The following is a 25,198-nucleotide window of genomic DNA, read 5'->3' on the forward strand; positions in this document are numbered from 1 at the left end:
GGTGTCACCACAAGTTTGGCTTGCAGTGACACCATCCATATTGTTGTGGGCCACAAATCTGCAGGTGGGCTGCAAATTTAAATAATGTAAGAATGAATGGATACATCTGCAATACAGATGTAGCCACATATATTGTGACATTGTATTGGTGTGCCTAGTGTTGATGGGCTTGTCGGTACAAACAAGATTTATACCTAAAGTCTGTATCCACTTTGCAGGGTGACAGTCAGTTCCCCATCACCAGCTGCCATGTTGCATCAGTGACATCTGACATTCAACATCACAAGAGCAGCCTGGGTCATGTGTGGGTTCTTCCCTTACCAGGGCCATACCTCCCACATTTCTTCAGTAATGGCTGAAGTTCCGCATGCTATTTGTCGGTTCTTTCTCATCACTTTGGCCATGTGGATACTTCCCACAGTGAAGATACAGCATGGGAAATAATACCCACATGGTCCAATTAACTTGTGAGATGAGAAGCTTCAGGTGTTCATTGATGCAACATGGGAGCCAACCATGTTAATATCAAACGATCAATCAATATTCAGTTGGTATCACCGCATGACAGTTGTCTTGAGAGAGCAATCTTTGTTTTCATAAAAAGAGCTCTGCTGGATCAGACCAAAGGTCCATATAGTCCAGAATTCTGTTACCCACAGTAGCTAGTTGGATGGCACAGGAAAACTTATCTGGTACTCGGAGGCATCAACAAGGAATCCAGGATGCCATAATGCTTTGTTTTTCCTCTATAGCCCTGTTTGGATGTTCTCCTCCTGCATTCCCCATTGCATGGGGTAGAGTAGGGATGCACTCATTGGCCCTGCCCTCTCCATTGCATTCTCAGTGGCCCAACCATGCAGCCCTCCACACAGTGGGGCTGAATTTCTCCAGTGGGGAGCTACTGTACCTGTGTAGGCCCCCTGGGCAATTTAGAAGCCTGATCGTGCAGGTTCTAAATCACACCAGCAGTCAACATGAGTACACAGCAGCCTCCCCATTGCAGAAATTCAGCCCCACTGTGTGAAGGGCTGAAGAGATAGGTCATGGGGAAGGAAAACATGATAGAGGGGGACGGGCCAACAAGTGTGTCCCTGCTCTCCCTCCTTGCATGATAGGAACATGTCAGGGGAACAGGGCTTACCATATTGCTCACTGGAACTGTAAAGTCCACCCATCAAAGAGAATAGACCTGCTACCATTTACACCATGGGTGGCCAATGGCAGTCGCAAGCTAGGCTTGTTTCACAAGGCAATTTTATCCGGTCCCTCAGCAGGCCTACCATGTTTTAATCAAGATGTGGTAAAATGTGTGCCCACAGTATTGCTTGGAAGGACCTAAATACACACACTGTCAATTTGTGAGAAATAGAGACATTCAGCACTTCAACATTACATCTCTATTTTTTGGTTTTTGTATAGAACCCCTCAGGGCATGTGCTTCATCAGTGTGAGGCCCTTCCTGCTAGATGGCACCAGCTTTATTATGGAGCCTGACCGTTCACAAGAGGGTCAGCTTCCAGTCCCCTGCTTCACTGTCTGGAGAACAGAGTTGCTGCCTGCAGAAGACCACTGTTGACCCTGGTTTACAGCAGTGGCGTTCAAACTCGGCTCCAGGGAAAGTTCCTTAGAAGCTTATTGGGATGCTTCAGTGCAGTGGTGGTCAAACTTTCCTGAAAAATGGCTTACCCATCACTGCTGGTGTTTCCTTCCAACAGGAAATTGTAGGGGAGCATTGAATGCTGTCCAGATGGTGTTCATTGGTTTGATGCTGAAACTTGCCAATGACCCATGAGTCCTGAAAATGGCCCCCTGAAATATGCTCCAGAATCTTCTGCCCTGCACAAAGCTTCCATGGGACACGTTCAGGGGTTCCTGGCAGACATGTCAATGTAGAAAGGGTTCCTTCAAAGAAAAACGTTTGGGAGCCACTCATTTACAGTGTCGCATATCTTAGAATGAAAGAAAGAGTTAAGAGTCTCTCATGTTCCCTGATATCACTGATCTCTCATTTTCATGCTCTAAACACCCCTTGAATATGTAAAGAAATCAGATGTCAAAGTGAGTTAAAGGGCTGTTATCCCAACATACCTGATTGCGTAAATTGGCCAAGATAATGGTAAATAATCTCTGGGCATCAAAATAAAACCATGTGAAACATTAAGGCTGCAATCATATACTCACTTACCTGGGAGTAGTCACACTGAACTCAGTGGGAACTACTTCTGAGAAGATATGTATAGGATTGCACTGTAAGAGTATCTAATCCTGTAAGGGAAAGGCTGCTTTAAAGAAAGCCTAGAAAAGGGTCTCTAAAGTCTTGTACTGTGCCCTTCTGACAGGGCATACATTTGTTGTTCAGTCATTAAGTCGTGTCTGACTCTTCGTGACCCCATGGAACATAGCACGCCAGGCCTTCCTGTCCTCCGCTCTCTCCTGGAGTGTGCTCAAGTTCATATTCATTGCATCGGTGATGCTATCCAGCCATCTCATCCTCTGCCATCCCCTTCTCCTTTTGCCTTCAATCTTTCCCAGTATCAGGGTCTTTTCCAGTGACTTTTCTCTTCACATTAGGTGGCCAAAATAGTTGAGCTTCAGCTTCAGTATCTGTCCTTCCAATGAGCACTCAGGGTTGATTTCCTTTAGGATGGACTGATTTGACCTCCTTGCAGTCCAGAGGACTCGTAAGAGTCTTCTCCAGCACCACAGTTCGAAAGCATCGATTCTTCGGCGCTCAGCCTTCCTTATAGTCCAGCTCTCACAGCCATACATTACTACTGGGAAAACCACAGCTTTGATTATGCGGACCTTTGTCGGCAAGGTGATGTCTCTGCTTTCCTCCCAAGGAGCAAGTGTCTTTTAATTTCATGGCTACAGTCACCGTCTGCGGTGATCTTGGAGCCCAAGAAAGTAAAATCTGTCACTGCTTCCATTTCTTCCCCTTCCATATGCCAGGAAGTGATGGGGCTAGATGCCATGATCTTTAATGTTGAGTTTCAAACCAGCTTTTGCACTCTCCTCTTTCACCTTCAACAAGAGGCTCTTTAGATCTTCTTCGCTTTCTGCCATTAGGGTGGTATCATCTGCGTATCTGAGGTTGTTGATAATTCTCCCGGCAATCTTAATTTCGACCTGTGATTCATCCAACCTGGTGTTTCTCATGATGTACTCTGCATATAAGTTAAATAAGCAGGGTGACAATATGCAATGCAGCCTTTGTCGTACTCCTTTTCCAATTTTGAACCAATCGGTTGTTCCATGTCTGGTTTTTACTGTTGCTTCTTGACCCTCTTACAGGTTTCTCAGGAGACAGCTAAGGTGGTCTGGTACTCCCATCTCTTTAAGAATTTGCCAGACTTTGTTGTGACTAGCGTAGTCAATGAAGCAGAAATAGACGTTTTTCTGGAATTCTCTTGCTTTCTCCATGATGCAGCGAATGTTGGCGATTTGATCTCTAGTTCCTCTGCCTCTTCGGAACCCAGCTTGTACTTCCAGTAGTTCTCGGTTCACATACTGCTGAAGCCTAGCTTGTAGGATTTTGAGCATAACCTTGCTGCCATGTGAAATGAGTGCAATTGTACAGTACTTTGAACACTCTTTGGCATTGCCCTTCTTTGGAACTGGAATGTAAACTGACCTTTTCCAGTCTTGAGGCCACTGTTGAGTGTTCCAAAAATGTTGGCATATTGAGTGCAGCATTTTAACAGCATCATCTTTTAGGATTTTAAATAGCTCAGCTGGAATACTGTCATCTCCGCTAGCTTTGTTGTTAATAACGCTTCCTAAGGCCCACTTGACTTCACTGTCTAGGATGTCCGGTTCAAGTTCAGTGACCGCACTATCATGGCTATCAGGGACATTCAGATCTTTCCTGTATAGTTCTTCTGTGTATTCTTTCCACCTCTTCTTAATCTCATCTGCTTCTTCTGTTAGGTCCCTGCCTTCTTTGTCCTTTATCATGCCTGTCTTTGCACAAAATGTTCCCTTGAGATCTCCGATTTTCTTGAAAAGATCTCTAGTCTTCCCATTCTATTTCTTTACATTGTTCATTTAAGAAGGCCTTCTTGTCTCTCCTTGCTATTCTCTGGAACTCTGCATTCAGTTGGCTATATCTTCCCCTTTCTCCCTTGCTTTTCGCTTCCCTTCTTTCCTCAGCTCCTTGTAAAGCCTCATCAGACAGCCACTTTGCTTTCTGGCGTTTCTTTTTCTTTGGGATGGATTGAGTTGCTGCCTCCTGAACAATGTTACGGACCTCTGTCCATAGTTCCTCAAGCACTCTGCCTATCAGGTCTAATCCCTTAAATCTATTCGTCACCTCCACTGTATTTTCATAACGGATATGATTTAGGTCATACCTGAATGGTTTAGTGGTTTTCCCGACGTTCTTCAATTTAAGCCGAAATTTTGCAAGAAGCAGCTCATGATCTGAGCCACAGTCAGCTCCAGGTCTTGTTTTTACTAACTGTATGGAGCTTCTCCATCTTTGGCTGCAAAGTACATAATCAATCTGATTTCGATATTGACCGTCTGGTGATGTCCATGCGTAGAGTCGCCTCTTGTGCTGTTGGAAAAGAGTGTTTGCTATGATCAGCGTGTTCTCTTGACAAAACTCTATTAGCCTTTGTCCTGCTTCATTTTGTACACCAAGGCCACGCTTGCCTGTTATCCCGGTGATTTCTTGACTTCCTGCTTTAGCATTCCAATCCCCTATGAAGAAAAGGACATCTTTTTTTGGTGTTAGTTCTAGAAGGTGTTGTAGGTCTTCATAGAACCGATCAACCTCAGCTTCTTCGGCCTCAGTGGTTGGGGCATAGACTTGAATTACTGTGATGTTGAATGGTTTGCCTTGGATTCGTACTGAGATCATTCTATCGTTTTTGAGATTGTACCCCAGTACTGCTTTTCCCACCCTTTTATTGACTATGAGTGCTACTCCATTTCTTCTAAGGGATTCTTGCCCACAGTAGTAGATATAATAGTCACCTGAATTAAATTCGCCCATGCTTGTCCATTTTAGTTCTCTGATTCCCAAGATGTCGATGTTCAATCTTGCCATCTCATGTTTGACCACCTCCAGCTTACCTTGATTCATTGATCTTACATTCCAGGTTCCTAAACATTATTGTTCTTTACAGCATCGGACTTTGTTTTCACAACCAGACACATCCACAGTTGAGTGTCCTTTTGGCTTTGGCCCAGCCACTTCACTCTTTCTGGCTCTACTTGGAAATACCCTCTGCTCTTTCCCCAGTAGTATATTGGACAACTTCCGACCTGAGGGGCTCATCTTCCAGCATCATATCTTTTAGCCTTGTGATATGTTCCATGGGGTTTTCTTGGCAAGAATACTGGAGTGGGTTGCCAGTTCCTTCTCCAGTGGACCACATTTTGTCAGAACTCTCTGCCATGACCTGTCCGTCTTGGGTGGCCCTGCATGGCATAGCTTACGGCTTCACTGAGTTACGCAAGCCCCTTTGCCACAACAAGGCAGTGATCCATGAAGGGGAGGGCATACATACACACACACTAACAATCTAGCCAGATAATGTAAATGCTTAAGGTACAATTCTTTCATCTTTTAGAAGCTTATTAGCTTAAATGAAAGGGGCCGTAGCAATATACTTACAGAGTAATATTGAAAAGATAATATGTGATATGAGTAAGAGAGAGAGAGATGGAGAGGGAGAGATGGGGTGGGGGAGCACCCAAGCCTCTGATCTCAGAAGCAGCAGATGAGACAGATAAAGTGCAGACCTCGATGGCAAAGCCAGCAGGGAACTTTTACGCATATATAAAAGCAATTATAAAAGGTGTTTGATTTTTTCCCACATTAAAGCAAGCCAATTAGTCTCATTTCTTTTAAAAAAATCATATACATCACATTGAGCAAATGACCTAAAATGCAGATCAGGAAAGCAAGCAAACAAAAAACGCAGAGAGAGAGCGAGAGAGATTCTAAAGTATGCTGCAGCAGTAAAGCTGACATGGCAAAACCAACCCCAAGCTTCCCTCTCTATTCTTTTACAACTTGTGACGGCTTTCGAAGGCAATTGACACAGAGACATCCAGTGCTGGAAAAATTCCTCGAGGGCCTTGGGTGGAAGTTGACTGTGTAGCTCATTGTGAGGCCAAGGTGCAGCCTTGTTGGGTTGCTCGTAAGGGATGGCATGCTAGTGCTGGATGCATCCCCATGCTTTAGGGTTGCAGCTGAGGTATGCTATTTGTTTTAGTGCACATTTGCTTCTCTCAAACGAGCAGAGTTTGCGGTCGCGGGAACACAAATATACAGGGGTGGTTGCTCTGCTCTGTTTAGTCTGCACTCTTATGATTGTATGGTGGTATTACAAAACAACCTTGTTTGTATTCCCATAACCACCACCACCCCTTAAACCTCACATCAGCGGGCAGATTTCCCTCAGGTTGTATTCAGCAACTACTAGCATTATTTCCTGCTGCAGTTCAAAGCAGGACCTCAGGTTTGAACCAGCTGCTTCATGGATGCTTCTCAGATCTGAAGCCTATGAAGTCAAAAACAGGTGAAAGTGCTTTTGAGGAGGGGCACTGGGCATTTCACCACACTGAGTAACTATAGCGAGTCCTCACACATCAGGGATTGAAAGGATGCAGGGCCCGCCCAGTAATTTTTCTGCCTAAGGTGAAGGAGAAGATGGCAGCTCCCTGCCTCCACCCTCAGTTCCACATACAAAAGCAGACTTGGCAGTTCAATCTGACTTCAACCCTAGTGACAAGACAGCATCTTCCACCGCACCTGAGGGCAGCAGGCTAGCATAGGGGGTGCAGTGAAGGCCACCTGCTACACACAGCTCTGGCCTCTGAGGCCTCGCCTTTGCATGCTCACCACTCTGCCTGGGGCCTGCTTCTTGCCCACTGAAGGAACTACTGCAACTCAGCAGCAGCAGCACCGACAGGGATGGTGCGAGCAGAGCCACACGTGTCGGCATGTGCAGGGCCTCCTGGGGAAGCAGCTGGGTGAGGCCCAGGAAGATTAGCTGGGGTGGGGCAGCTGCCTTTGCCTCCCAGGATCCACCACCTGAGGAGGTAACCTGATGGAGCCAAACCTTAGCCGCCAAAGCAGCAGCAAAAACCACTGTTGGGAGACGGGAGCCCCATAAGCCAGCCTGGAAGGTGCTAGGCCAGCTGCTCACTCACCTCTGAGAGGGAAAGGCAGTCTGAAGGGCCATAGACTGATGTCAGTCCCTCTGAGATGGCTGTGTGGGAGACCCCTGCTTTTTCTTATGTGCATATGAAAGCAGCAGAGGCTGCTTCCTGTGTGGGTCTACATGAAGGCCTCTGCCACCCTAATTTCCACTGTCCAGGTGGTGCTCCTGTTTTAGGGCACCCTTACCCCACTAAGCATGCTTCAGTGGCCCTGGTCCACAACGCAGCTGGACGCAATGTTCCTCTCAACACCTGAACTATTTCATCTTCACCTGCCTGTGAAACAAAAATCTATGGAATCTATTTTCCTGTTCACTTAACTTTGCAACTTCATGAGAATCATTGTCAGGGCAATGCTATAGTCCCACTAGGCTAACGCCAGCCTAGTGGTATCATAATGTAGTAGAGACTAGAGGTATTCCGAGTAGCGTGGTCAGTGGCAAAATAATACTACTTTATGCAAGAGATGACAGATGCTCCTTCATCATCCATGGCAGCACTACTGCCCCCCTTCCCCCCGCCCCTACATATTTGCCATGAATATAAAGAACCAACCAACAGAAGTGACAGCAGAACATTTCCAGACTGCTTCCAAGGAGCTGGATTTAAGGAGTAGGATTTAAATGCTTTAGGACCAGGGTACCTGAAAGATGGCCAACTCTGAGGCTGCCTGGACATTTGGATCTCCAGGGGGGTGTCTCCATGAGTGATTTATCCTGAGCTGGCTGCATTTGGAGGTTGTTAGGGATATATGATGTTGTGACCATCCAGCAGCCACCCTGGAGCTTATCAGGGAAAACATGGATTTCCTGAGACTGCTTAAAGTCCGATTCTTTTCCTTAAGGAGGTTGTCCCTGGTATACTTGTTGTGTGCTCCACCCCCAGCATTTAGCTCGGGTATGCATAGGAGTGCACGAAAGCCACTTACCTGGTCTCGCACTTTTCGCGGTGGGGGGGACGCGCTTCGCTGCTCTCCCCCCGAAGTTCAGGCCGGGGCGGGAGGCTTCCCGCCTCGCCCGGCCGAAATTCAGGCCGGGGAGGAGGCGCCTCGCCTCGCCCGGCCGTGAAATAAAAAGTTAAAAAAAAAAAAACACGCCCCCGTGATAGGCTACGTGACGATTAACGTAGCCTATCACGGCTAGATCTGCAAAGTCAGCCGTGATAGGCTACGTAAATCGTCACGTAGCCTATCACGGGTGACTTTAAAAAAAAAAGAAAAAGCGCGTATGCAAATGGCGGCCCCCATAGGGAGCCGCCGCCATTCGCGTTCCTTATTTGGTCGCTGTAGTCTACGTAAATCTTTACGTAGACTACGGCGAAAATAAGGGCAACACACGTAGCCTATCACGGGGGTTTTTTTTGTTTTTTGTTTTACTGTTATTGGAATGGCGGCGGCGGCAGCCGGTCGAAAGATCGGCTGCCGCCCCCACCCCTGACGAAGACCCGACGAACCACTGCCGGGACCCACCGCCGGGAGGGACATTCGCCAAAGGTAAGTCCCGTCCCGGGGGGGGGTGCGGGGGGCGGGGGGGGTGCGGAGAATTTCTCCCCGAAACTTCTTCGGGGGGCCGAACACATTGGTGCTCGGCCCCCCGAAGTTTCGGGGAGAAATTCTCCGCCAACCCTAGTATGCTAGCCTTGGGGTTTCCCTCATTTCGCTTTTTTAAACTACCACCACATCATCTGTTAGAATTGCTGTTAGTGCTCCTTGGTTAGGTGTTCCTTCCCTCGGTACTTGTCTCTTGGTACTAGTCTTTAAGGAGATTATGAAAGCCCCCCCCCCCCCAATCTGGTCTTCATTGTCATCTTTAACCAATTTATTTTTATTTTCACGTACTGAAAGTTAGATCCCCTCTCTGTCACATACACACACATAATTGTGGCAAGGACTGACAAAAGAAGCAGTAGGAGGGACACATACAGCCAGATCAAAAGCCAGAAGTTTAAAACTGGAACCCAGTCTTTAAGGATTATAAATTTCAATGGCAATGTATGACTGCACTCTTAAGGGCATGATCTGAATCAAGAAATCATATCCAGAGAATGGGCAAGCTCTTAGAATAGAAAATAAGTCAACATACTGAATCGTCATGTAAATAGTTCTCACAAAATCATACATATTGGTTAAGACCTCTAGCAGTGTCCTAGTAAAGATTATTAAGGGTGCAATCCTATGCATGTTTAGACAGAAAAAAGTCCTACAGCTCCCAGCATTGTGGGGACTCATAGGACTTTTTTCTGTCTAAACATGCATAGGATTGTGCCCTAAATGTTACATAGCATTTGAGGCCTATAGAGGTGCTCTGGCACTAGATAATGGTTGGAGCAGGAATTGGGTGAAGCAATGCAAAATATCTGAGACCCAGAGTGAAGGAGTTGCAGGGGTTGATAGTCAGATCACATGTAGAGATTGTATTAGGAGCTAACCTGGAAGAGTGCCCAGTTGTTTGTTCTTAGAGGGCACCATACAGGAAGTAAGTAGGAGGCAATCCTGAATGTTGGTTGAGCTTGTATGGTGTATGGAGGAGCAATACATGGTCAGAAGAAAAAGAATGTGGAGCTAGGGGGTATCCATCTCTGTCCAGTCCATGTGAAATAGCCATTTTGAAGCACTGGGGTATAGCCACATGACAAACTTGAATTGGTTTGATAACAGTTTAACTTTCACGGCTTCTTGCAAAGAATTCTAGGAACTGTAGTTTGAGAAACAGTTGAGATTTCTTGCAAAGCGATTCCTACCCTACCTCACAGAAATACCATGCCCAGGGCTCTTGATGAAGAGGAAATTACCATACACTTGGTGTAAGTCTTTGGTGCAGATATGACGTTGATGTTCCAGTAAGTACAAATTATGGGCAAAATGTAGGCAAACGTAATTGTGTTTATGTCCCAACAATTTCAGTAGGAGATTTAATCATGTGCTTAACTCTCTCTCACTTAAATCAATGGAACCTTTAAGTGCTGGATTATAACCTCATAGAATCATAGAATAGTAGGGTTGGAAGGGGCCTATAGGACCATCAAGTCCAACCCCCTGCTCAATGCAGGAATCTAAGTCAATGTAGATTAGATATTGCAACCCTACTGACAGGATGTGTTCCTTTCACTTCTGTTATTTGTAAACCTTGCTGTGATAGCTTTTGAAAATCTATCGTACCCTGGACTGAGCTGTCACTCAAGGCCAAAGTAGATGTGACGGGGCAGCCACATTTATTGCTTAGGCATCTGCCCTGTTCATGTATAAAATCATGGTGGGGAGGAGTGTCTTATTCTTACACAAAAAGGAGCATATGGGTGAGGAGACCTGAACCTTTCCCCCTGCCCTGCCGTATCTCTCTATGCTCCTTTGCCCCAGGCACTTTTCTCCCAGCCTAAAGCCAATACAGGAAGTAAGTTCAGCTGGGCAAAGTGCCTGAGGTGCCGGAGTGCAGAGAGGGAAGGCAGGAGAGAGAGAGAGTTCAGCTGCCCTCAGCTGTCCCTTCATTGTTTATGAGTTACCCTCACACACTTCACTTCATATGTGAATAAATATGGCAGTCACCATCACAGCTCATTTGGCAGTGAGTTTCTTGGAAGAAGGGTGGGATGCAGATGTCACAAATTATTATTACTATTTTGCTTGAGAGAGAGAAAAAGTTCAAATCTGCACGTTGGCAATTCCCTCATCTGAAGTTGCCTTTGAAATATTCATTTAGGGGGTCTAATCATTTCTACAGCTCATTTGCTGAGTACATGAGCAGCAGTGCAGGCACGATGAGATACTCACACTCACTGCAGTGCTAATCTTAAGTGGCCAAGGGGAAGTGTTTTCCAGAGTAGGTAATCATCTGTTCCAGAAAGAGGCATCGCTCAGGGCAAGGTTTGTGTTTGTGTTCTTAACCCCCCCCCCCAAAACCCTCTATAAATTGATCCCTGATCCTTTCATCCCTCAGTATGTTGAACTTGTAAAGAGTAGTGGGGCCCCACTGGACTAATATGTAATGACGCACTCACTCAGTGGGGCTTACATTGCCACCGTTCCTCTGCTAGGTATGTTTCTTTGATCGACTAGGCGAAAATCTCAGTCAGTAAATTGTGCAGTACAAACAAGTGCATGCTTTGTTGATTTAGAATGTACTGTCCCCATCGTCACTCTGTTGCTTTCCTCCAATAGTTACCCATACACACCGGGCCCACGTCATGATCTTTGGACTTCTAACCAGTCATCAATCAAATACTGGTGCGTTGATGTGAACCTTGACATACATTCTAAAGGATCCCAAGGCTCTAAAGGATGGGCACACTTTCAGGTTTCCTTATGGGAAGTCAAACTGGGCTATAAATGGGAAGACCTTATTCTTTTTTTATTTTGGACAGTTTTACTCTGCCTTCCTTTATAAAAAGGAAGTGGCTTATAGCATAAATAAGCATCCAGAACAAAACCAGTAATTCAACAGAACATAGCAATAGTTTTAAAAACAAAACAAAAAGCAATTCATATGCATATATAAAAGGGAATAACACTGCCCGGACTTGGCCAAGCCCAGAGACAGGCTGCAGCTGTGGATCTGATTCAGGAGCAGGCAGACAAGAGCCCAAAGGGCCAGAAGCATCTGCCATGGTCTAAGATGGGCTGGAGGTCAAATTCTGGAGCAGGCAGACAAGAATTCAGTAGGTCAGATGATGTGGCTAAAGACAGGCTGGTGGACAGGTTCCAGGCCAAGCAGACAAAGATGGCGCGGGACTCTGTGTGGCTACTCAGTGAGACAAGCTGCTCAGACTGAGGAGCTGACGTGGACATTAAGGTTTTATAGAGTCTGGTTGGCCTTGATTGGCTTGTAGGGTTCAGCTAACTATTCAGGCCACTACTGAAGCCTTGAGGGTACCCTTAGCCTACAGTGTTTAGTCTTCCTGATTCTCTGAGAAGTCAGAGTGCTGGTGGCACAGGAGGTAAGATGCTAGAAATTGGTTGCTGGATACCTCAGTTTGAGACATATACACCCTAGTTCCTTACAAACCTTCATATCAGAGCAATGTACCTGATGTTTGGCAAATCTGATGCCTTGCAGGAGAAGCAGAAGGTTTGGAAATGTCATTCCAATTGGGTGAAAAGCAAGGGAAGAGCAGCTGGGACTCCCAGCAGAAGTGATGGAAAAGGAAAACAAATGGGAATAACAAAAATAAATGCAATAATTCTGAATAGTTTATGAAAAGGAATAGAAAGCAAGCAAATGAATATGGAAAAAAATGAGACTTGGATTAATGAATAGAGTCCCTCTTCTTGTACATACACGTAGTTCAGGGCAGTAAGAATAACGGGTGGCTCAGGGGGCAGAGCCTGGTGGCTCAGGAGTGGGGCTCATAGCCAAACCCCTCAAGCCAAGCAGAATTTTACTTCTATAACAGTATATTATAGAATATAATAAGTTTATATATTTAAGTTAATATTAAAACTTCTGTGGTTTTAATGTTCTATATATTTTAAATTGTTTTATTGTGTGTTGTTTGGTTTTAATTTTTGTGAACCGCCCAGAGAGCTTCGGCTATTGGGCGGTATAGAAATGAAATAAATAAATAAATAAATAAATAAACAAATTCTAGCCATTCCTGGCAATCCTGAGAAGGAGGCTAAAACCCTGGAACTTGTCAACTCTGTTCCCAGAGGCATCTGGGTTGCCATTGTTTGGATGAGTTTGCCTAGGAAACAGGGTGTCAGACAGCTTTACTCATTCTGGAGGAGAAGGAGACATTTCTAAAAATGTTTAGAAGGACCATGAAAGAGTTGGGGGCTATTACATCTACTCTCAGCATGACAGGGTGTTGTTGCAGGATAGCACGGCCCCTATGAAACTCTCAACACACCCGGCCAGAGCAACAAACCAGAGCAGGAAGCCCCTTGCTGGCTGCCTGACCAAGCTGCCAGCCTTGCATGACCCAGCCGGCCCTCCAGCCTGCCTTCTGTGGCTACAGCTCATGAGATCAGGGTGGTTTGGGAGGAGACCAATGAGGGAAAGGGGGGGGGGCTCTCCCTCAAATGTCAGGAGCACTCTTTTCTTCTTGGCCTCCCAGCAGCAAAAGAAATTGAGCGGCAGCAACAGTGGGGATGACAGCAGCCGTTCGGGGAATAACAGAGAGGCTGTCTTGAGCTATCTTCTCTTGGGAACCTCAGTCTCACAACTGTTTTTGGCCAGGGGGACCTGACCATGTAGAGCCCTTTCCATCCCACCCTGATTGGGGGTCAAGAGAGGACAGAAAGAGGAACAAGCAACCAGGCCCGGAAGGAAGGCAGGCAGGCAGGCAGGCTGGCTTCCTCATGGTGATGGGGAAATCCTCCCTGCATGTAGTAAAGTTGCACATCAGACAAGTGCTATGCAAAATCTTTCTTCCTGGTTAACTTGTTTTCTACATGCAGGGAGGAATTCGTTTTTAAATGCAAGAGATCATTCAACATGTGACGCACCCACCCAACCACTGTGGTCTGAACCGGTAGAGCTCAAGGACCCTGAGAACTCAGTTTTTCACCACTGGGAAACATTCTATATTATTTGTAGAATGGCTCTTAGCTGCTATACTGTTGCAGGTGTGGGGACAAGAGCTTCCCAAGCTTGGTTCTTCCTGGAAGCTGGGCACCTTGGGCTAGGGATATACCAATTTTGTGAAATCCATTTCATCTGTGTTTCACAGATTGTCAGGCATCTTTCGTTCTGTGCTGTCATCCATTCATTGATGGAATCAGGTGTTTTTAAACCAGAATTTCATTCTACTTGTGCTAATGCACATTGGTGCAAATGTGCACTTGTGCACTTGTGCTAATCCATATTAGTTAATGCAAATTAGTACTAATGTGCATTAACTAGCACATTTGCACAAGTGTGCATGAATACTAATGCGCATTAGCACAAATCTGCCTGCCCACCCCGCGAAATGAAAAACTGGTCTGCAAGTCCATAGAATCCATCTGACTCAGAAAAAGCCAATCTGATGCATACTCCACAGATCTGATTTGTAGAAATCTGAACTCATTTGAATCTGTTGCGGATTTCTCCGACATCCCTACCTTGGGCACCATCTCACACTCCCAGCCATTTATTTACCTGGAGAGGAATGAATGAATTGTTTGGCATGTTAGCACAAGTCTTTGCCCTGCTCTATTTGGTAATGGCTGCCTGAAGAGTACACTTCTTTTACAGTCTGCCTGGGTCACGTCCATTTACAGGTGTAAAGGACCTGAAGGCTTAAATGAAAACCCTAATATTTCACCAAAGCCTTAAAAAAAATCGGGCTAAAAGAACTGAAATGCATACATGAGATGCTGGAATAAAAAGAATGCCTGACTATAAAAACTCTGATAGCTTTAAGGCCAACAAGATTGTTAGAGCCGTTACTCACCGTCACTGTGGTTAGTGGGATGCAGGCGTGAGTTTTTAGTTCTGTGGCATTCTGCTGACTTTACAGTAAAATCAGGCTTTCTTTCTCAGATTTTAATGTGCTATGTCAGGAGTATATTCTGTAATGGATGCTTGGGACTTTTTGTCTTGTGGACTGATTCCATAACAAATTTCCCCCTTCTTTTCCTTAGAGAGGGTAATTAATGGAGTGTACCATTATTTCCATATGAGATAACGTTTGCAGAACTTTCTCCATTGATGTATATGTAGCTTTGCAAATCCCCCCCCTCTCTTTTTCTTTTTAAAGGAAGATAGCTGAAAACTTAAAATGAGACAGGCTTGTGTGAGCAATCCTACTTCATTCCATGGTAGGGTTCTTGTTCCTTGTCATTGATAAAGTGATGGTCAATCCATGCACCTTTTTATGCAAATATAAAAGACTGCCTGCCAGCTCTACTTCCTTAACATTAGAGTAGTAGCAAAGGGGGACTCACAAAGCTGGCGGTGGCAGTGGTGGTGGTGGTGGTATGTGTGTGCCAAAGCCTGCCTTGCTAGAAGTCTGGTCACTACCATGTAGAACCTGGAGAGAGTGAGATAACTTTCTGTGCACATGATTGTCTCTTGAAGTTCCCAGCTTCTGTTTAGAGTCCTGTTTGGATTCTTGGTAAACTCTCAAGTAGTCATGGTTTTCTTTGTGAAACTTCATAATACCCAAAGCTGTATTCATGTTTTATAGAGATTAGATAAATAAAAAGATATTTGGAGGTGTCAGTGCACATGATGCTTACAGTGTAACTCCAAACAAAGGAGTTTACAATTTAAAATCCATTTTTAGGGGCTGTAATCTATTGGGAATTTTTCTCATAATTAATCTTCTTCCTCCTCCTTTTCCTCCCCACAACCTCCATCTTTCTCACATGAACGTCCTGCTTATACTTCTCCCATACCATCTCACAGAATGAATTCACTTGCTAGGGATGTACAAAAGTCACTTACCTTTCCGCGGATTATGTTGATGGTGGGGGGGGAGGCGTTCCGTCCCTCCCCCTGGAATCCTCGACGGGGGGGAGGAGCTCCGTTCCTCCCCCCCGGAATCCTCCACGGCTGGCTGTGCTCTGTGGCACCTCTGCAGAGCAGCCAGCCAGGCCCAGGCCAGAGCCGTCCGCAGCCGGATTTCCGGCCGCGGACGGCTCTGGGTAGAAAACAAAACAAAAACAACCCGTATACGCAAATGGCAGCAGCTACGGCCACCGCCATTTGCGTTCCTTATTTTTGGCCATCTTAGTCTACGTAAATATTTATTTAGATTAAGACGGAGAAAATAAAGGGGAACGCAAATAGCGTAGCGGGCGCTATTTGCGTCCCTTTTTGATTCACCATTTTAGCCTACATAAATCTTTACGTAGGCTAAAACGGCGAATCAAAAAGGGATGCAAATAGCGCCCGCTACGCTATTTGTGTTCCCCTTTATTTTCGCCGTCATAGTCTACATAAATATTTACGTAGACTAAGACGGCCAAAAATAAGGAATGCAAACGGCGGCGGCCATAGCCGCCGCCATTTGCGTACGCGGTTTTGTTTTGTTTTTTACCCAGCCATGATAGGCTACGTAAATCTTTACGTAGCCTATCACGCCTTGTAAAAAAAGCACACACACACACACACACACACACGACAAGACTGCAAATGGCGGCAGTGGCAGGCGGTCGGAAGACCAGCCGCTGCCGCCGCAGCTACCGCCGCAGCCGCTGCCACCCAGAACATCCACCCCAGGTAAGTCTCGTCCCAGGGGGGATCTGCGGGGTGGCGGGGGGGTGGCAGGCCATTCCGCCACGGAGTTAGGGGGGCCGAATGCACTGGCATTCAGCCTCACTGAGATCCGTGGCGGAATTCTCTGACATCCCTACTTGTCACGCTGAACTAACATGTGTGCATGGTAAGAGTGTGGAGATGGGGAAAAGTAATATGGTGGTGTGTTGGTTCTGCTTGGAGCCAGACTAGGGTAGGCTGGAAGGCATAGTCTGGCCAATTAATTATCTGTGGATAAGGCTAGATGTTATCTCCTGAATCTTGACCCTGCTTCATGCTTTTGTCTGAGAGCACATGCATGTGGGCCTGTCCTATTCTTCCCATAAAGTTAATCTCAGTATGAGGTTGCCGTTTCCTCAGAAAAACATCACTCATCTTGTGTATGTGCACTGACTCTAAAAAATACTTGCATGTTGATTCCCCCCCCCCAAATTCCCTTTTCATTAATATATAAAGGTAGTACAATTTATCCATGTCCATGTATGTTGATCAGACAGATCAGAAAAAAGTGTTTTATATAGGGATAGATGAGTCTGACAATTTTCATTTCTCATTCTTCCAATCTTAAGTTTGGTTCATCCCAAACTTTGAGAATTGCATGAAAATGTGTAGGAATTTTTGTATGCATTTGATTTCTCCTAATACACACATTTTTGTATTAGGTTTTGCCTAATATACACATTGTTTGCAAGCAATTTTCCTAACACAATGTATGTTAATATTATTTTCACTGATCTATGCATTTTTTCTGCACTTTCCCCCAACTTATGCACCTTATAAACAGTTTTTGATTGGACAACACCACTGCAAAATTTGGAGAAGTGTGACATTTGAAGGCATACTGAGTTTTGGCTTGCATATTGGATCAAAAGTGCGATACTAGGTAAGTACTCATTAAAAGGTGATCTGAATGAATGTTTCACCATTCCCTAGTTTTAGTACAAGAGATTTCAGATGTGGAATGTGTGGGTGTCTGTTTTGAATGTGCAAATCCATAGGATTGGTGAGTACAGGCAAAGGAGACTGCATGATTTTTTAATTGCATTTATATCCTGCCTTTTTTCCTCTTGCAAGGAACCCAAGGTGGCATACATAATCCTCCTCCTCCTCTCCATTTTATCCTCACAACAACAACCCTGTGTGGTAGGTTGGGCTGAGAGTCTGTGATTTGGCCCAGAGTCACTCAGTGAGCTTCCATGGCTGAGTGGGGACTAGAACCCAGATCTCCCGGCTCCCAGTCCAACACTCTCGCCACTACACCACACTGGCTCTCAACGATGATAATGATTTTCATAGCACCCTTGGTTAAATCATGAGATCCGGGCTCATGGGGTACTCCTGTTGACATAAGAGGGTGATGCAATCTTTGCCAATTCTCCCTGCAGCCCTCTGTGCCCCAAAAAATCTGTCCAAGGGGGTTGGGGGATCCACCAGACTAGTGTGAGAAATAGCCCAAAGGGCTACAGAGGCAAAGGGGAATCAGTGAACATTGCCTATCCCTGCTTCTGCCAGTGGGAGCTTCCATCTGCGAACAGGAGGAGGCCTTGTGGAAGGATGACTCGGGATCCAAGCCGTGGCGCTTTACAAAATTATTTGAGCAAAAGGGGGGAAAGTGGACCACTGAGGAGACAAAGGGAGAGCAAGGAAAAGGAGAAACATGGGTTACAAGGGCTGAACATGAGCAGGATGTGGGTCAGTGCAATGACATATATTTAGGCTTCATTTCCTGGGCTGAATCTACACATTGCAGGTATACCATTATTATACATTATTATACCAATAGTTATGATAACGGTATAACTGCTATGTGTAGATTCAGCCCTGATCTGCATGTCAGAGACAGATGGAACTCCAGAATGTGGTTCAGCACAGGACTCCAAAGCACTGTCCCCTTTCCCTCCTTTCTTCATTAACCATCCTAAGGCTTGGGGCTGGTTGCAGTTGCTGTAGTCCTTAACTCTCTCTGTGTGTATCTCTGACTCTTTTTCTGTTTGTCTCTCTCTCTCTGTGCGTTTAACTCCACAAAAATTTTGTACTGGGGCACATTAATCTGTGAATAACCTAAGAGAGCCAGTTGTGCCTGCAGCTGGAACACCCCAATTTCCTTGTGTAGATGGGCTAAGATAACACTATTTCAAGCTTGGATGTGTAAGCAAGCTTTCAGGTCCTGGAAAGACCAGAGTCTGAGAGCCATAGAAGCAAAGTATAAGATGTGTTGACATCACAAAGCTACAAAGGCCTGTTATAGTCTAATCTTCTGCGTTTAACAGATCCCTGGTGTACCACAACCTGTGCAGTGCTCATAAAAAGTCCTCTGTAGGAGTCAAACAGTCTTCATTTCTCAATTACCATAGTTTTCTACAGCTTCTGAGGATGGGCTATTAAGTATTCAGTGTCAAGACACACCATGCTGTTTCTTGTACTGACTTCTGACACACTCATTAGCTCAGACTCCTTGACTTTCTGATTACGTCCCTGATTTTCAGAAACTCTACTAATAGGCTGTAATGAAAAAAGAATGAAAACAGCCAGTCATTTTGTAGGAGTTCCATTTTTGAAGACACTCTGTGTTCACCCGTGACAGACCATGCTCATTTTTGTTTGGACACTGAATATCATCAGGTGCCAGATTCAATATATATGTAGCCCAATTGCAAGTGGCTGAAATGAGGGTTCCATGATTTGGTCATTTAGATAAGAAAGCAAATTGTCACTTTCATTTCCCAATAATGGCTTCTGAATAACAGGTCTGCCTATTAGTTTTCCCCTGTCTACACTCTTAACCAAAAAGTTGGAGAAGTGTGATCAAAGACAATTAACAAATCGGAATGGGCCTATATTGGACTATTTGCAGTACAATGTTATTTTCTGACATCAAATAGATGACAGCGAAGACAATATTGAGCACAATTAAGCACATTTAAGTCTTGTTGATTTCATGAAATGAATGGGACTGAAAGTGCTTGACTTTGGCTGGATCATGCCCATGGAAAAAAAAACAGCAGCAAGCAATACATTAATATACCAGGAGGCTGTATGCAGAAATATTTATTTATTTATTTATTTTAAAATATTTCGTGGCTGCCTTTCAGGGCAGAGGGCCTCCCAAGGAAGCTTACAGCAATCACATACATAAAAACAGTTAAAATATTAAAAGTGATAAAAACATAAAAACAATAAAAGCTAACAATAAAACCAGCAACAATGTTAACGCAGTAACAGCAACAGTAGTGGTCCTAGAAGTGCCCTGAACATTGTCAGTAACAATTGCTATCATTCTCATAATAAGAACATGGGGACAAAAGAACGGCCTTGTTGGATCAGGCCAAAGATCATCTAAGTCAGGAGTGGGGAACCTTTTTATTGGTTGAAGGCTGCATTCCTCTGTGTGTGTGTGTGTGTGTGTAATTTTTCCTTTGAGGGGGTACATGCTGGGTGGGTACATGTTGATGGTTGGTGGGCCTAAAGCCAGGGGCAGGCAGAGGCAGGGCCAAGAATGGGGTGTGCCCTTTTTCTCTCTTTCTGACACCCTATTTTTCCTCTTTTGGACACCCTTGTCTTTCTCTCTCTCCCCCCCTTCCTTCCTTCCTTCCTTCCTTCCTTCCTTCCTTCCTTCCTTCCTTCCTCTCTCTCTCTCTCTTTCTCCCTCCCTCCCTCCCTCCCCTTCCTCTTTTGCTCTTTGTGACACCCTTCCCTCTCTCACACACTTGTACTATATCTCCCTCTTCCTGCCTGACCAGCAGACTGCTGGGAGAGGGGCAGAGATGCCTCTTGCCAGAGGTCTGAAGTGATCACTTGCAGAGGACTTCTGAAATTAGACTGAAGGCCACATGTGGCCCGAGGGCCAGAGGTTGCCCACCTCTGACTCTAAGTCTGACATTAATTTCTTACAGTGGCTGGCCAGATGCTCCTGAGAAGTTAAGAAGTTTTCAGCAAAAGCTGGCATGGAGTGTAACTTACTCTTCCACTTCAGAAAAACACTTTGGACACCCTAATGAGCTTTAGAATAGAAATGGTAGGTATTATTAATATTAAATGTATGTGACAACCATGGTTGCAACAGGAGGGGTAAATGAATGATCAAGCAAGGGGGCATGTAGATTCAAGCTAGACACAGAGAGCAGGCGAGTGTGTCATGAAATATGTGGCAGGTGACTGCCTCAGTTCCAAGCATCTTGGGAACTGCCAATGGATGCTTCATGCAAGGCACAGAAGCAGAAAGGCACTGGAATGTTTGTTCAAAACTGGTTCCAAGGCTCCCCATTATACAGCCTACACCTGGAAAAGCAAGAACCTTCTTGTGCTTCTATTTCTGCAGGTTTATCATTAACTCTAGGGGACCTAGGGATCACTGCTGAAGAGAATTGCCCGCCCCCCAATATGTTACTAAGCCAGCATTAATGGCCAATTCGCTGGAGTGTAAACCACTCATTGCTTTTGCCTTGGGCTGTCTGGTTTGTTTAAGTTAACTGTGGAACAAAAATAACTGCTGTTTTGGCAAGCATAAGCCCCGCTTTACCGTGGGGAACTCATAGCTCCTTCACGCTAAGCATTTTCAAATGCAAACGACCCTCCAAATTAGGGATGTCCTGCTTCTTAGAACCACTGCTAAGCAACCACCTGCACATGTTCCTATTCAAGAGCAGGCCTACTTACCCCCATATGCAACTGCTCTCGTGTTTTATTCGAAAATCTGTTTCAGCTTTGCAAGGGAGTGAGCAAATTATGGATTGCTCATTTTGTCAAAGTCATCATTGATGACAATTCCGGCATCAAGAGGCTCATTTAATGCTGCAGATGTTGGGTTTCTTCCTCCCCAATGGGAGATAAATTGCACTTGCCATCTTTTTTAAAAAAAATGTGCATGCATGTGCGCATGTGATATACATCTTGGAATAAGAGATTGCACACACAATGCACATGAACTAATTGTATGATGGAAGTGAAGAAATACACATACCTTTTTGAAACCTCAAGAGCTTTTCCACTTCAAATCAGCAGAGCATACCAATAGGTGTTATATTTAGTACCATGACAAGAGGCTAAAAGGGGGGTGGGGGGACACTGAGCTTTTTATAGAAAGCGGATGGTCTTCTCTCATTCGCTCTTGGATAGCAGCCAAAATTTCAACAAACCATAATACTACAGTTTCTAGCCAGCCTGAAAAAAAAAAAAAAAACTGTTTTACAACACAAGCATTTTACATGTCTGGAGCTGGTGTTACTTTCACATTAGACCAAAAATAGAAGTAATTATTGAGATGGTAAATGAAGCTTTAAAAATACAAATAAAAATAAATGCTCCATTCATCTGGGAGTAAACAAAATTATGCAAATGTGGGGCATTTCCAGCTAGAGACCTATCGTATTAATTTATACCTGCCTAGTTTTCATGACTGGTGTGAAGTCCTTTGTCTGTAATAGGTAGTATTTGATTTGGTCTGGAGCAGGGTTAGGAGCGGAATTGGTTCCATCTGATTGGAAAATAACTGAACCTTCTAAGGATGCCCATTGGTCCTAAATTTATACCGAGGTGGTGAAATAGAATGTTGGCCACGCCAAAGCTGACTGGCTGGAGGGCTCTGACTGGAGCGAATATGAGGAACTGTGGAGAAGTCTGTCAGGAGGACTCTGATGGGGGAGTCTGAGAGGAGAGTTTGCTTGAGGAAAAGTAATCAGGAGGTGTCTTTGTGACAGGCTGGGGAGCCTGAAGAAGACAACAGCCAGGAAGAAGAGCAGCTACAAGACCGGGAGGCCAAGTGAGGGGGCATGTGAAGCAGATGTTGAAGAAGGTCTGCAAGTAGGGAGAGGAAGACTCCTGGACCACCTTCAGGGGAAAGAGCTAAAGCCTGAGTGACAGCTGGTGGCGGTGGTCTGACTGAAGACTGAGCAGCTGCTGGACCAAACTGAAGACTTCAGGAGAAACCTGGTGAACAACCTTGAAGGTTCCAGGTGGAAGTCAAACTGAACCAGAGAGAAGACTGCCTTTCAAGCCCTCATTGTTAATGCCTGTGAATTAACCATGGAGCTTGTTAGGGCTTAAGATTGGTATGGGGTAGGAACTTGGATTTCCAACACCTGCTTGGTGGTAAAAGTAACTGTATAGAAACCCTGATTAAAAGTAGTAACAACATGAATGAACAACATTCATAAATAATAAGCTTCCTTGTTTTATTTCTTTTCAATACAATACTATGTATCTTTGTTTACTTTCCTGGTACCTCTGATATTTTAAATTAAGGGGTGTAGTTTAATGGTGGCAGTGGAAGTGAAGGGAAGGATCGCCCAGTGGTGGTGGTGATTCTCCACATTTGGTGAAAGGGGTGGGATTGCCCCAGTGCAGAGGCTTTTTCACTCGAAAGAGAGGTTCTCCACAGGGCTGAAGGCAGGTCTCGTCTAAATGGGTTGAAGACTTCTTGTCTAGAAGTTAGCAATGTACAGCTCCTCGTCTGATCTCCAGCCTTTAAATGAGCAATAGCTGTTAATAATATGCCATTTTAATGGCTGTATCTTGAGGCCTTGTCACGCAGCCTTCATTGGCATCTGTACCTTGCTCATATCTACTCAGTATTTTAAGGGGGGGGGGCATTAATTGGTCAGTGACGTTTATCTCTTTTATAGTTGTGTTTTTAATGTATTTGTGTTCATGTTATGTTTTAAGTAAGATTTTGTTTTTAATATGGATTTTATTGTTAATCACTTTGAGCACTATTTTTTGGCAGGAAGGTAAGATAAAAAATAATTAATTACATAAATAAATACTGACCAGGCTCTCTGTGAGCTTGCTATTCCCCATAGGTTTCTTTAGGTTTTCTGAAGGGAAGAAGCCTGGTAGATAAGTTGTCGGCATTGGTAGACCATGAGGTGGAGCTTGATGGGGGAGGGGTGGAGTTGTACCTGGGGGAGTCAGGGCACAGCACCTGGTGGGCAGAGCCTGGCTGTGCCTAGTGCTGTAGGAATGGAGACTGATGGACATAAATATTAGCAAAAGCTCTTATCAAATCAAGAAGGGAACTGCCTGGTCCTTGTTCTGGCCCGTAAAATGTTACTCCTTCCTCCGGAGATCCCGAGAAAGAGGTTAAAACCTTGAAACTTCAGATCAAACCCCAGGATCTGGCAATCTTGCTTTCTTATCTCTTCTCTTTAATTATTGTTGATTGTGACTCTCCTTCTCAGATCTTCTGGTCAGCCTCCTCTCCGCTTTGTCAGGTCCTTCCTGACTCTGCTCCTTTGCCTTGGCAGCTCCTAAGTGAAGGTTCTATGTATGAAGGAATTCGCGTTTGTCTTACCTCTTCTCTAATTTCTTTCAGAATGCTCTTAAAGGCAGATCTGCTTAGCACTGCATTTCCTTCTGGAACCCCCCAACGTTTCCAAGAAAAAGCCTTGCTAAGTTAGGAACAAAGGCAGTAACATGTGGGGAAGAATGAGGGTGGTGGTTATGACTGGCAAACTGTGGGTGAGGGCTTTGTTGTACAGACAGAAACCTGCAAATAGGAACGGCATTCTTATATCCAACGCCTTCCCAACCTGGTGCCCTCCAGTTGTGTTGGACAGCAACTCCCATCATTCTTAGCCAGCATGGCCAATGGGAGTTGCCATCCAACACATCTGGAGGGCACCAGGTTGGGGAAGGTGGTTGTAGAGAGTAGGATTCAATGTTAGTCCTACTTAGAGTAGAACCATTGAAATGAATGGGTCTTTCATTTCAATAGGTCTACTCTAAGTACAACTAACATTGGATACTACCCAGCGATAGGAATGAAGGATTAGTCATCGTTCAGTTCCTACAACTAGGTTTCTCATGTGAGAATATCACCTGTTAGGGCCAAAACAGATACGATACAGAAGATCTGTGATTGGTTCTCCCAGCTAAAAAAGAAAGAAAGAAAAGCACTTTAAAGTAGTCCTGGAATGCTCTAATTTTAGCTGGAGCAATGACACTGGGATAGGATTGTTTAGCCCTTTCCCCTCATCCTATTTGCCCAAACGAAATCATCCTCCCCACAAGTGGCCATGAACTCCGCAGGGAAAAAATGCAGCCAGGTAAGTGTATCGTGCCTATATTGTTCCCCCAGCAGTACTAGTAGCAGTTTAGGAGTCAATTTAAATTAAGAAACCAATATAAGGGGAAAGTGTTAAATACCCCTTCCCTCCTCACCAATGTTCTGACCAAAATCTGAACCCCTTCCTTATGGCTTCTTTAAAATAAAGAAGGTGGAGAGATCCATTCACAGATCTGCCACATCACATTATAGCTTGACTGTGTTTAGCAGTGTAGTGGTAGTGGGTCGCGCCGGGGCGTTGCTCCGGCACTTTTTTTGAAGCCAGCCCCCAGCTGGGTCGCAGTCTGCTAGGGAAGGAGGGGGAGGTAGAGGGTGTGCAGGCGGCTGCCTCTTGGCTGCTGGCCAGACAAAGGGAGCGAGCAAGCGAGAGAGGGAGACTGAGGGAGCTCCGCAGCATCCACTCGCCCCCCCTTCTCCTCCTCAGCTCTTGGCAACTCCACCCCTCCCTGCTCCTTGCCTGCGCGCCTGGTGCTGCCCTCATCTCCTGCAACACTGCCCCCCCCCCCCGTTCAGGGCTGCTGCTAGCCAGGGCAGCAGCAGCAGGAGGGTGTGTGTGTGAGTGCTGCCATCATTATTTACTTATGGGGCAGGGCAGGTGGCTGGTTTGTGCCAGTGTTTAGGATTTATCACACAATCCAATGCGTGTTTACTCAGAAGTCAGTCCCACTATGTTCAATTGCCAACTGGGCTTTCCCCCAGGTAAGTGTGCATAGGACTGCAGCCTTAGCTGCCTTCCCAAGATCTCTGCAAATTTAATTCGAAATAAACACACATTGGATTGCAC

General features: G+C 45.2%; 1 long non-coding RNA gene across 1 annotated transcript in view; it reads left to right on the forward strand.

Annotated features, from left to right (window-relative positions):
* LOC146344275 (uncharacterized) overlaps positions 1-22,559 on the forward strand; it is a 61,972-nt gene extending 39,413 nt beyond the window's left edge. Inside the window, exons 2-4 of the long non-coding RNA XR_014792603.1 lie at positions 17,137-17,235; positions 20,246-20,367; positions 22,049-22,559. This is a non-coding gene — a long non-coding RNA (uncharacterized LOC146344275). The remainder of the gene's footprint in view (positions 1-17,136; positions 17,236-20,245; positions 20,368-22,048) is intronic.
* The last annotated feature ends 2,639 nt before the right edge of the window (positions 22,560-25,198 follow it).

The sequence above is a fragment of the Heloderma suspectum genome, chromosome 5, assembly GCF_057233095.1.
Source record: "Heloderma suspectum isolate Gila_16-S chromosome 5, 16-S_ref, whole genome shotgun sequence".
NCBI lineage: Eukaryota > Metazoa > Chordata > Lepidosauria > Squamata > Helodermatidae > Heloderma > Heloderma suspectum.